This window comes from Cibotium barometz, chromosome 20 (assembly GCF_041138505.1).
Source record: "Cibotium barometz isolate CiBa-2024 chromosome 20, ASM4113850v1, whole genome shotgun sequence".
Taxonomy (NCBI): domain Eukaryota; kingdom Viridiplantae; phylum Streptophyta; class Polypodiopsida; order Cyatheales; family Cibotiaceae; genus Cibotium; species Cibotium barometz.
In genome coordinates this window covers 14,700,706-14,711,642 of record NC_141065.1, presented here as the reverse complement: position 1 = coordinate 14,711,642, position 10,937 = coordinate 14,700,706, and the positions used below count along the sequence as shown (strand labels likewise).

Sequence of the window (10,937 nt, the reverse complement as noted above, 5' to 3'; positions counted from 1 at the left end):
CTTTTAAAATCCTTAAGAAGACTGGGGACGTAGCATATAAACTTGAGTTACCGGAGAGTTCTCAAGTCCATCCTGTCTTCCATGTCAGTAAACTGAAGAAATCAGTTCACGAGTTAGAGAACGTAGTTTCTCCAGAGATTTTGGTGGACTTGATAGAGCCACCAAAGATACCACATGAACCTGAAAAGATTCTACAGTATCGTGACAGACAAACCCGACATAAAGTGTACCAGGAGGTACTTGTTAAATGGACAGATAGGGATGAGGATGTAGCTACCTGGGAACGCCGTAGTGCAATTTCCAAAAGGTTTCCCCAGTTTGTTTTCGAGGACGAAAACTCTTCTTAAGGGGGGGGGTAATGTCACGTAGGCTGTAACGCCTGTGAGATGACCGACGGTGGCAGACCGGATGGCCATGTCCGGGGTTTAGTGGGAGAGGACGTCCATGCGGAGTCATGGGCGGGCCAGGCTAGTGTGGACGGTAGGCCACACACTATATAACCTGGGGGATGAGGGGCAATCCTCATTCTTCCTCTATGGCTGGGTGGTGAGCCAGAGGCCGTCCCCTCCTGTGTGGTAACGCCCGTAATGGCGTTACGGATATCTAACAAATTTGCAAAAATCTACCTATATAAGGGGGTTTTAAATGGCATTTTGAAAAAACACTCGAAGTTTATAAAGAAAAAGGGGTCATTTTATTAAGTCAAAATTCACAAAAGGGTATTTTTTAATACCCTTTAAATGCACGTTGTATGTAGGTCTTCCTAAAAGTACACCCCTCCGAGCCTTCAACCTTAACATTGACCTTCGATATCTAGGCTATTTGTATGTGTCTAGTTCCAGGAAGCCTACATGAGTCAAGGCTTTTTAGAGATGTTCTCCTTTGAGTTCATTCTCTTCTCTGCAGTCCTACAACTTAATGTTCACCCGCAACAACAACTACTCCAATGCTTAAAGGTCGTGCAACAATTCCACATGCAAAGGCCGTTGTGAATATAATAGTTGAAGATGCCACCACTGATGAAGATCAGTCAAAACTTGCGAGGATGGAAGCAAGATATGACAAGGAGGGTTGTTCATACTTTCTGTACATTGGAAATCCCCGCTTGTAGCCTAATAGCATTTTACATTAGGTATGGCCATGGGCTCCATTGACGTAACAAGTGCCCATTATGGTAGGTATGGCCATGGGCTCCATTGATGTAACAAGTGCCCATCCATAATGGGCACCCACTTAAATTAGGAAGCTAGGCAAATCCCCTTATATATATATATATATAACTTTTAATAATGTGTAGGGGCCAAAGATTAAATCTTGTTCATCCTAAAACACAAACATATATTCACTTACCCTAAAAACTAGCAAATGAGGCTGCATTTTTTTTATTTAAAAAAAAACTTGAGCAGCAGGGCAAGAATGGCATGTAGAGAAAAATCATATGCAGAATAGAGAAAGCCATGCACCCCAAAAGACGCTTAAAAAGTGCTTTTTCACACTTGACGGGAAAAGCTTCCCTTGGACCTTTCCCAGTTACTCCTCAATCAAGCTTAGTTACGCATGTGAAGATCTATATGATTACTCAAGCTGCGCCTAATTATTTGTAGGTAAGAATCAAGGCATTGAGCAAGATAATTAAACCAAAGCATTATAAGAGGCAACAGTGAGAGTTTCTCCTAAAAATCGCATAAGTGAAAAGAATTGTCTTCTCAAATATATAAATGAACTGGTAGGAATCCTCTGTAAAGCTCATCTCTAAATTAGTTAAGTGAGTACAATATAACAAAGGAAATCATGCGACTCTAATAGTGAGGGGAACATTTACAGTAGCAACTATGATAATAATAATAAGAGATACCAGTGACAGTTAGGGTTGGGTACTAGGGTCAAAGGGATTGCAGATCATCCACAGAATGATGGGATATTGAGGCGGCACCGTCATCATTTTCAGCAACGGCTGCATCATCTGCACCGCCACCAACATGATTGCTATTACCATAATTATTAGCTGCGGCGGCGGCGGCGGCGGATGCGCCGCCATGTAGTAGTGTTGCTACAGATGGGGGGGGCTGCACAGGCTCATGCTTGATGTAGACCTTGCCATCAGCATCGTTGATGGAGATGATGACAGTGTCCCCAACCTGCAGCTTCTTCTTCCTGCGGTAGTCGCCCCAGCCGGTCCTCAGCATGAAGCACTTGCTGGATTTCCAGAAGCCGAACTTAAACTTCATACTCTGCCCATCCTCCTGGTCCACCAGCTCCACGGGTATGGCCGCCTCCCTTCTGGGTATGCCCCACAGCTCCATTAAGGAAGTCAAAGTTTGCTTCGACCTGTTCAGCAGCAGCCTCTCCTGACGCGCCACCACATCGCTGCGGAAAAGCCTCTTGGAAAACAGAATCCGCCGCCCCCATGCATCCAACTCAACTACTCTCCGGGCTACCCCATTAAGCACCAGCTTCTTAAGCGCATCATCATCCCAATATTCAATCAAGTTCTTAGCCTTACCCTTGCAGCAGGAGCGGGGCGCCGCTCTTCCATCATCGCTCCCGTAGCGCCTGATTAGTTTAGCCTTACCTTTGCCTAGCTGTCCTGCAAATGACGCACTAATTTCCCCTGCATCGTTCATCAGTTTAGCTCCTCCCTTGCAACCACTTGGCTCTCCGAGATGAACGTCACCTATAAGTCTAACCTTAGGTCGCCTTGGATAGAGTAGCTGCTTTTCCTTACCTTTTCCTTCTAGTTCGCGCCGTTCAGTACCAGCTTCGTCTTTAGTATTATGTAACCTTGGACCTTCATTAGAAGTGCTCGAGAATCTTACAGCTTTTCTCTTTTGGGGGTCTTTCGTAATGCAGGCCGGAAGTGGTTGGCTCAACGCACATCCTTCCAAGTTGGTGGTGACCGGAAGTGGGTCGTGCGCTGATTTGATCTTCTTTATGGGCGGAGGGGCGCCGCAGCCCACTTCTTCAATCTGGTTATACAGGCCTGGCAGTGCTAGCGACAGAACGCTGGCCAGCTCTTGCTTTCTGAGCGATTCTGCAGCGGTGAGTAGCTGCAGTGGAGAAGCTCGCTTCGTTTTATTACGATGTTCTGGAGCAGTAAATAGGGTTAGCTTGAGGTCCAGCCAGGTGCAGTAACTGGACTGCAGGGGGAGGTCCGGGGCAACATGTTGGAGAGGAAAGCCTGGTGATGTCGGGAAGAGGGCAAGGGTCGCACATACAGCATCCGAAGAAGACGAGTATGGAAGTCTGAGGGTTGCCCTCCTCTGCTTGCTGCTGCTATCGTCCCGCGGAGCCATTTTTGATGGCGTTGGTGCTGCTTGCGAACAAATACCCACCCTCCTTTTTATATATATCGTGGAAAAGCAGGTGAAAAAGCACGAGCGAGCTTGTATGTGAAAAAGCACGTGACGTGGCACTGGTCCTCAATTAGAGGTGAATTCGACGATCGCTATTCTTGTAGAAAGGAGCTTTAATAACTTAAAAGAATGACCAAAGGTTATTTGAATAGGAAGGGATATACGTTTGAAAATTAAAATGAGGCGTCTAAGTTAATCTTGCTTTAAACGTTAATTAATAACATAAATAATTATTATCGAGACATTTTCTTAATGTCAATTAAATTACAAACAATAACTAGAATTTAAGACTATTTAGGTATATGTGTCTAGTACAGTCATATAGATGAACTTCGAAGGTACAGAAATTTTAAAACACACACACACACACCCAAGTTTTGAACATTTGGAGTGTGTAGAGCTAGCCAAGTTTTGCTCAAAGTTTCCAATATGGTGTATTGGCTATCAACTTGTTTACAAAACAAAGAATGGGAATCATCTAGTAAGGTACATAATGCATCATCAATAGCTTAACATAATTCATCAACAATTAAGATACAATATCATAATCATGGGGCATAAATATTGGGGATTTTTCAATAGGGCTTTTTTTTGGGGGGCGGGGGGGAGGGGGGGTGGGGTGTGGTTTGTCATCAACAATTAAAAGATACAGTGGAGTGTTAGCATGGTAAGGTGGATCAAAATGCTTGTCCATGGACACAAGCTATAAAGCAAGACTTTGGATCATATATTGTGTTCCAAGAAATGACATTTATTAAAGGTAGACTTCTTAGACGTGCGACGTAACTAACATCAAAATTCAAGATTGTAAACTTTCTTGAAACATCAGACCATTGGAGTTATGTCCTCTAGTGCAATGGGTTTTAAACAAAGATGAAGGATTCTGAGCTCCAAGTGGTCACATGATGTCCTCAGCAGAATTATTGGCGTGAGTTTATTTCTCTATGCTCTTTCTTTCTCACCAGATTACTGGCTCAGGTTTTTGACATAAGATAAGATCTTTTATTTAGCTCAGTCAAAAGCTACAAGATACATCAGGCTGTAAGCATGTTAACGTGCTCTAAAAATGTTGTCTGGGACATTGCTGCTTGTTAGCTGTATTTTAAAATGTCCCACATTCTCCTTTTTCAATTTCAAATGTATTTGCAAATGTCATTCCCTCCCTTTCCAAAGTTTAAAAATAATGTCTTTACAATATTGTCATTCAGTTACACACCATAACGTGGACACGTGAGCTAAGCTCCATCTCTCTCTCTCTCTCTCTCTCTCTCTCTCTCTCTCTCTCTCTCTCTCTCTCTCTCTCTCTCTCTCTCTCTCTCTCTCTCTCTCTCTTACACACGCACACACCCTCTCCCCCCACCCCGTGTTGCCCTCTCTCTCAGCATCCCGACAGACTCCCTTCTTCCCTTCCTCCCACATCCTCTCCCTATTCTCCCACTCTCTTCCCTTCTCTACAAAGATATGGAGAACCGTACAGTGGAATCTAATCAGGCAGGTGTTTTTGCAATCAATGTCTTCAATGGAGGTAAAGAACTTTAACCACTATTTGTATGAAGGCATGCGTGATATCTTGGAAATTTTCCTGACTAAGTATCATTACGTATGTATGTTTGCACTTAGCAAGAGAAACTTGCAGAAGGGATCCATTACGAATGATGGATCCCAACTTATAGGACCCAGCTCTTACCGTCATTAGGGAGTATGAGAGAGAAAGGAAGAGGAAACAACCGGAGGATCAAAAACGCAAGAAGGGTGAGGATGAAGTACATGCTCTGATGAAGAAGAAAAAAACAAAATATCTTCTGCGATAGTGAAAGTTTTCAAGCAAAGGACTAAAGGCTTTGTTACAGAAGTGAGACGGGAAATCTAGAATCTAGTCATTCAGCATTCTGCCATGCAAGCAATCCAAGAACAGTCTACACGAGAGGAGGCTGTTGTTCAAACCGCAATCATTTCCAATGTGCGAAACACATTGGCGCTTATCAAGCAGCCATGTTGTAAACATGAGTTATTTTTTAAGAATACAACGTTGTCTATGATGTTGAATTCAAAGGAAAATATGCCTATTGAAAAATTATCATGGGTCCTTGAAGTCCCCCCTCGTAGCTTGTACAAGGCAAAATCCCGAGTGAAACCTCATGCTGATGGATTGTTTTCATTAGCTGCATGTCGTAAGCAACATTGCCATAGCCCAATCACAGATGAAATGAAAGAATTGGTTTACACATTTTGGAGAGATGAGACACGTGTATCCCCTAACAAAAAGGATGTTTGTCGGAAGGGAATGGGGAGGAAAAGTTATATAAGTCACCCCGTGTACCTGCTCGATGAGCCTCAGGTGATCAATCTAACTCAAGTGAAATAAATCAAGTCTCTACTAATAGCACTAGTGATTTATGTTTTACTCTACTTTGAACTCTATGCTAATTAGTAGTAGTAACTTCTTCTGCTAGTTAGTCCTTCATCTCATAATTAAAGCTTCCTATGATAAATAGCACTGCAAAGTGTGCTATCTAGCATCACATCTAAAAACCAACATGGTCTTACAGCTAGATGATGCTAACTATAATGGTCTAATAATAACAAGCATGGTCTGATAACTAGCATGTGCTAATAACTAGATTATGTTAACTAGCATGGTCTCCTAACAAGCACGGTCTGATAATAGCATGTAATTACAGCAAGTAGATGATGCTAGCATGGTATAATAACTAGCATGGCCTAATAACTAGACGATGCTAGCCTAGCATGTCTAATAACAAGCAAGGTCTGATAACTAGCATGTGCTAATAACTAGATTATGCTAACTAACATGGTCTAATAACAAGCATGTGATGCTAGCAGGTAGATATGCTAACTAGCATGGTATGATAACTAGCATAGCCTAGTAACTAGATGATGCTTACTCGCATGGTCTAATAAGTAGCATGTGCTAATAACTAAATTATGCTAAGATTATGCTAACTAGCGTGGTCTATGATGCTAGCAAGTAGATGATGCTAACTAGCATGGTCTGATAAGTAGCATGTGCTAATAACTAGATTATGCTAACTAGCATAATCTAACTAGCATGTGATGCTAGCAATGATCTTCGCTAGCAAGGTCTGAGAACTAGCATGTGCCAACAACTAGACTACGCTAACTAACATGGTCTAATAATAAGCATGTGATGCTAGTTAGCTAAGATTATGCTAACTAGCATGGTCTAACCAGCATGTGATGCTAGCAAGTAGATGATCTTCACTAGCAAGGTCTGAGAACTAGCATGTGCTAATAATTAGATTATGCTAACTAACATGGTCTAATAATAAGCATGTGATGCTAGCGAGTAGATATGCTAACTAGCATGGTATGATAACTAGCATGGCCTCATAACAAGCATGCTAATGACTAGATTATGCTAACTAGCGTGGTATAATAACTAGCATGGTCTAATAACAAGCATGCTAATGACTAGATTATGCTAACCAACATGGTCTAAACATTTACTGTTAAAATTGACATGCAGATATGTTACTTAACACGTGATGCTATGAAAGGCAAAGTGCTAACTAGCACTGTTTGATAACAAACAAGACAGTGCTAGTGCCAACTATCATCTACTAGTTCTAGCACTTGCTATTACCTTTTAAAGCCAAATCAGGTGATGAGTGCACATGTCCGTCTAGAACTGAGATTAATGCATTATTGTGAAATTTCACAGGTTGAGTTCTTCCACAGGTTCAATGTAAACTATCCAGACTGTAACATTGGGATGAGATCTTTTGAGATACTGAAGCCATTTTTTGTACATCAATTGAAGAACATATACACATGCTACTGTGAATACCATGTGCAAATGTCCTTTCTAAAGGACACATTGAACCACATGCAATCTCATACCTTTGGGCTCCATGAAGCGGGATGCAATTGTACATGTGGCATTTGTGCCACAAGTGCTAGCACGAGCATTGGTTGCTCGGCTTCACTTCACATTTTCAAAGGTGTCACACATCTATGGGAGTCAATACTCTGCCCAAAGAAAACAAATGCATCTTTCCATGCAGGAAGTGTCTAATAGGAGCACGCAAGAATTGTGGTGTGAAGAAGTTGGAAACATGCATCTTAGAGACAGAAAAGAAAGGTAAGACCATTACTGTAAAAGTATTTGAATATGTCGAAGGTAATGAATAAGCATGGAAACAGAAAAAAAAAATCTTTTGAATAAAGATATGCAATGATGGAAGTTTCTTCAACTCTTGAAAACCAAGCTCAAGCTCTTCATCACACATAACTACATCGCCGGATGGGGCAAGCACAACAATTCAAGGAATGTATACTTAAATTTCTTGATAATGTGATTGTTTTAGTTGTAGATTTTGTAGAGAATTATGCATTCAAGGAGACAAATGAGATCCAGTCCATGCACTGGCACTCAAGTCAAGTAACCATTTTTGTATACATAACGTACTATCAGAAGGCAGGGGAAGAAGTCAAAACAATCCACTTCTTCATATCAGATGACAAGGTGCATGACACATTGTTTGTCCAAGCATTGCTTTATGTTGCATTATGATTGGCTATGAAGACAAGGTGTCACTTTGAAACAACATTGGGTCTAGTCAGATGGTGCGACCTCACAATTCAAGGCTGCTAGGCCTTTCTATTTTATTGCAAGATATGTTGGACTGACAGGGATGGAGATGTTCTAATTCTTCTTTGGAATAGGGCATGGAAAGGGAGAGCATGACGGTGTAGGAGCAGTCATAAAAACAACATCGACACATGAACAATTAAAGAAAAATGGGATCACTTTAAAGTGTGCAGCGGATGTAGTTGGTTTTTATCAAGCCAACTTGTCTGAGGGAGCAACCGTAGCATATCCTTCCAAAAAAAGGGAATGTGCACGTGTGTTTTGGGAGATTAAATTGGGAGATGTGAATAGGGATTTTAAGTGGAATTGTGCCACTATGGAGAAGTCTCACTCTTTGTATGCAATTCGTGGTCACACAACCCACGGGATCCAACTACCCTTGCAACAAGATCATTGGCATGCTTTTGTGATGCGTGCATGCATTCATTTTGGAACCGTTGCACACTAACAAGGCCCATGTGTAGCCTTGGGAATATCACCATATGGTGCCATTGCCTGATGATGATGAGGTCCCTTTAGATGAGGTCATCGGATATGATGGATTCACTTATGAATGCCATTATGATGTGTTAGATGAGTAGATATGACGGATTCGCTTATGAAGGCCACTATAATTTGTTAAGTAGCGCTTTTGTGTTGGGTGACACTTTTGTGGTAAGTCCAGATGCGACAACCAATGATGAGGATGTAGATTTTTACCTTGTTAAGTGCATTGCAATAAAGGAGAAGGTAGAAAAGGGGTACATTGATGAATGGAAGAATTTAATTAACAAAGGTTCTTATGTTGTGCAAGGACTGTATTACAAGAAAATAGATTCCTACTCCTTCAAACTAGATAACAAGCAATCCACTATCCACACACTTTTAAATCTTGTGCGTTGTATCAAGATACCCATGGAGCACATGCCAAAAAGGAGGCAAGTGTACACAATCACTCCAAAAAGTTATGAAGAAATCTATAACAGCATGCCCTTTGGGATTTGACATGTAACTCGCTAGTTGTCAATATACTTTTGTTGATGCCTTGTTTGTCAGTTGTGGTATGCTAGTAAGTAGTTTGGGGTTATGTCAATAGTTTTCTTGTTGACAATATGTAAGTAGCATACCTATGACAGCTAACTAGCACCTGTGTGACTGTAGCACCTGTTCCAGAGAGCTGTTGTGTGACTGCTAACTAGCACCTGTGTGACTGCTAACTAGTACCTGTGTGTACCAGAGAGCTGTGTGACTGCTAACTAGCACCTGTGTGATAGCTAACTAGCACTTGTGTGACTGTTAACTAGCATATGTTCCAGAGAGCTGTTTCTAGATAGACTACTAACTAGCATATATTCTAGAGAGCTGTTTCTAGACATACTGCTAACTAGCATAGTTAGTGACTACTAATTAACATAATTAGGATTGCTAATTAGCACTTGTAGACTATTAATTAGCACATGTTTTTAGCACCTATAGACTGATAATTAGCACATGTGTGACTGTTAACTAGCATATGTTCCACAGAGCTATTTCCAGACAAACTGCTAACTAGCATATGTTCCAGAGAGTTATTTCCAGACAGACTGCTAACTAGCACGTGTGACTGTTAACTAGCATATGTTCCAGAGAGCTGTTTCCAGATAGACTACTAACTAGCATATATTCTAGAGAGCTGTTTCCAAACAAATTTTTGCTAATTAGCACAGTTAGCGACTATTAATTAGCACCTGTAGATTGTTAATTAGCACATGTTGTCAGCACCTATAGATTGCTAATTAGCACATGCTATTGGAGATGATGACAATAAAAGACTTGTAACAAAAATAGACAAGTAACCATGTATACTATTTATAGACAAAAAATATGTTCCATTTCAAACAATGCTTTGAATTACAAAAATTTGTATCATTACAAATAAGGTCCTTCAATTATAGGGGTCCTACTTTTGTGGCTTGATTTCATAACAGGACGTTTATACTTTTTGTGGTTTCCTTTCCTCTTTATTTCTCAGAGATCTTTCGCTCTACTCTTTGTTTCCTTACTCACTCTCACTCTCATGTAACTCTTATTACATTTGCCTTTCCCTCTCTACCCTTTTCGCTTCCATATCGGCCTCCATTTGCCGTTAACGGTTTTATGCTCTCCACCTTGCTTCATCTCGCACTCTTGTTTGATATTCCACATGACTTAGGACTACATCTGAGAATTTATGTAATCCTAGTTCAAAGCAGTTTGCAAGCGTATACTCTTGACGATCCGTGTTTTAAAGCCACAAAAATAGCCAATCTTTTACTATTTCTTCCAAGAAGTGTTCTCATTTTGCAAGGCAGTTTGGTGTTGCAGATTTGGAGCAATCAGCCAAGTCCCTTTTGGGTTCTGGCACACCTTGTATTTATTGTCATCCACTATCAAAGAGTTCTCGGGCGATCCAAATCCTAGGTGAAGATGCCAAAAATTTGTTCAGTCTTTTAAAGAACATTGGTTTATTCTGAACTTGCCAATTACTGCCACTATAGTCCTCTTTTGATAAAACACGTGCTAACCTAGATTTATGGGATGAAAACACCGTTTCGAGTATGCCATTGACTTTGGCGAATTTTTTTGTACTCCATATGAACACATGGAAAATTCAAAGGCACCAATCTAAAAATCAGTGAGCATCTTTTCGGTAGAACACGGTAACGCTACCATTAATGGGTTGCTTTACCGAGTCCTAGCTATAGGGAGGCGGTTGTTGACCAAATTGGCTCTCGACAACCTTGAGCAGTACCCATTAAAGCCAAGGATTAGATCCCGTCTTTCATCTTCTAAGCATTTGGGCACCCATATTGGGTTGGGCAGAGGGTGCCAATCAAGGATAATCACCTCCCAGATGGGTGCATGTATTACAAATAAGCATTAATTCTACACAGGCGCACAATTAAACGGTCATGCTGCCTTTCAAATTGAAGATGTTGTCTTTGGATCTGCCT

General features: G+C 41.1%; 1 pseudogene; it reads left to right on the top strand.

Moving 5' to 3' along the window:
• Positions 1-8,302: 8,302 nt before the first annotated feature.
• Positions 8,303-8,970, top strand: LOC147627562 (uncharacterized; annotated as a pseudogene).
• The last annotated feature ends 1,967 nt before the right edge of the window (positions 8,971-10,937 follow it).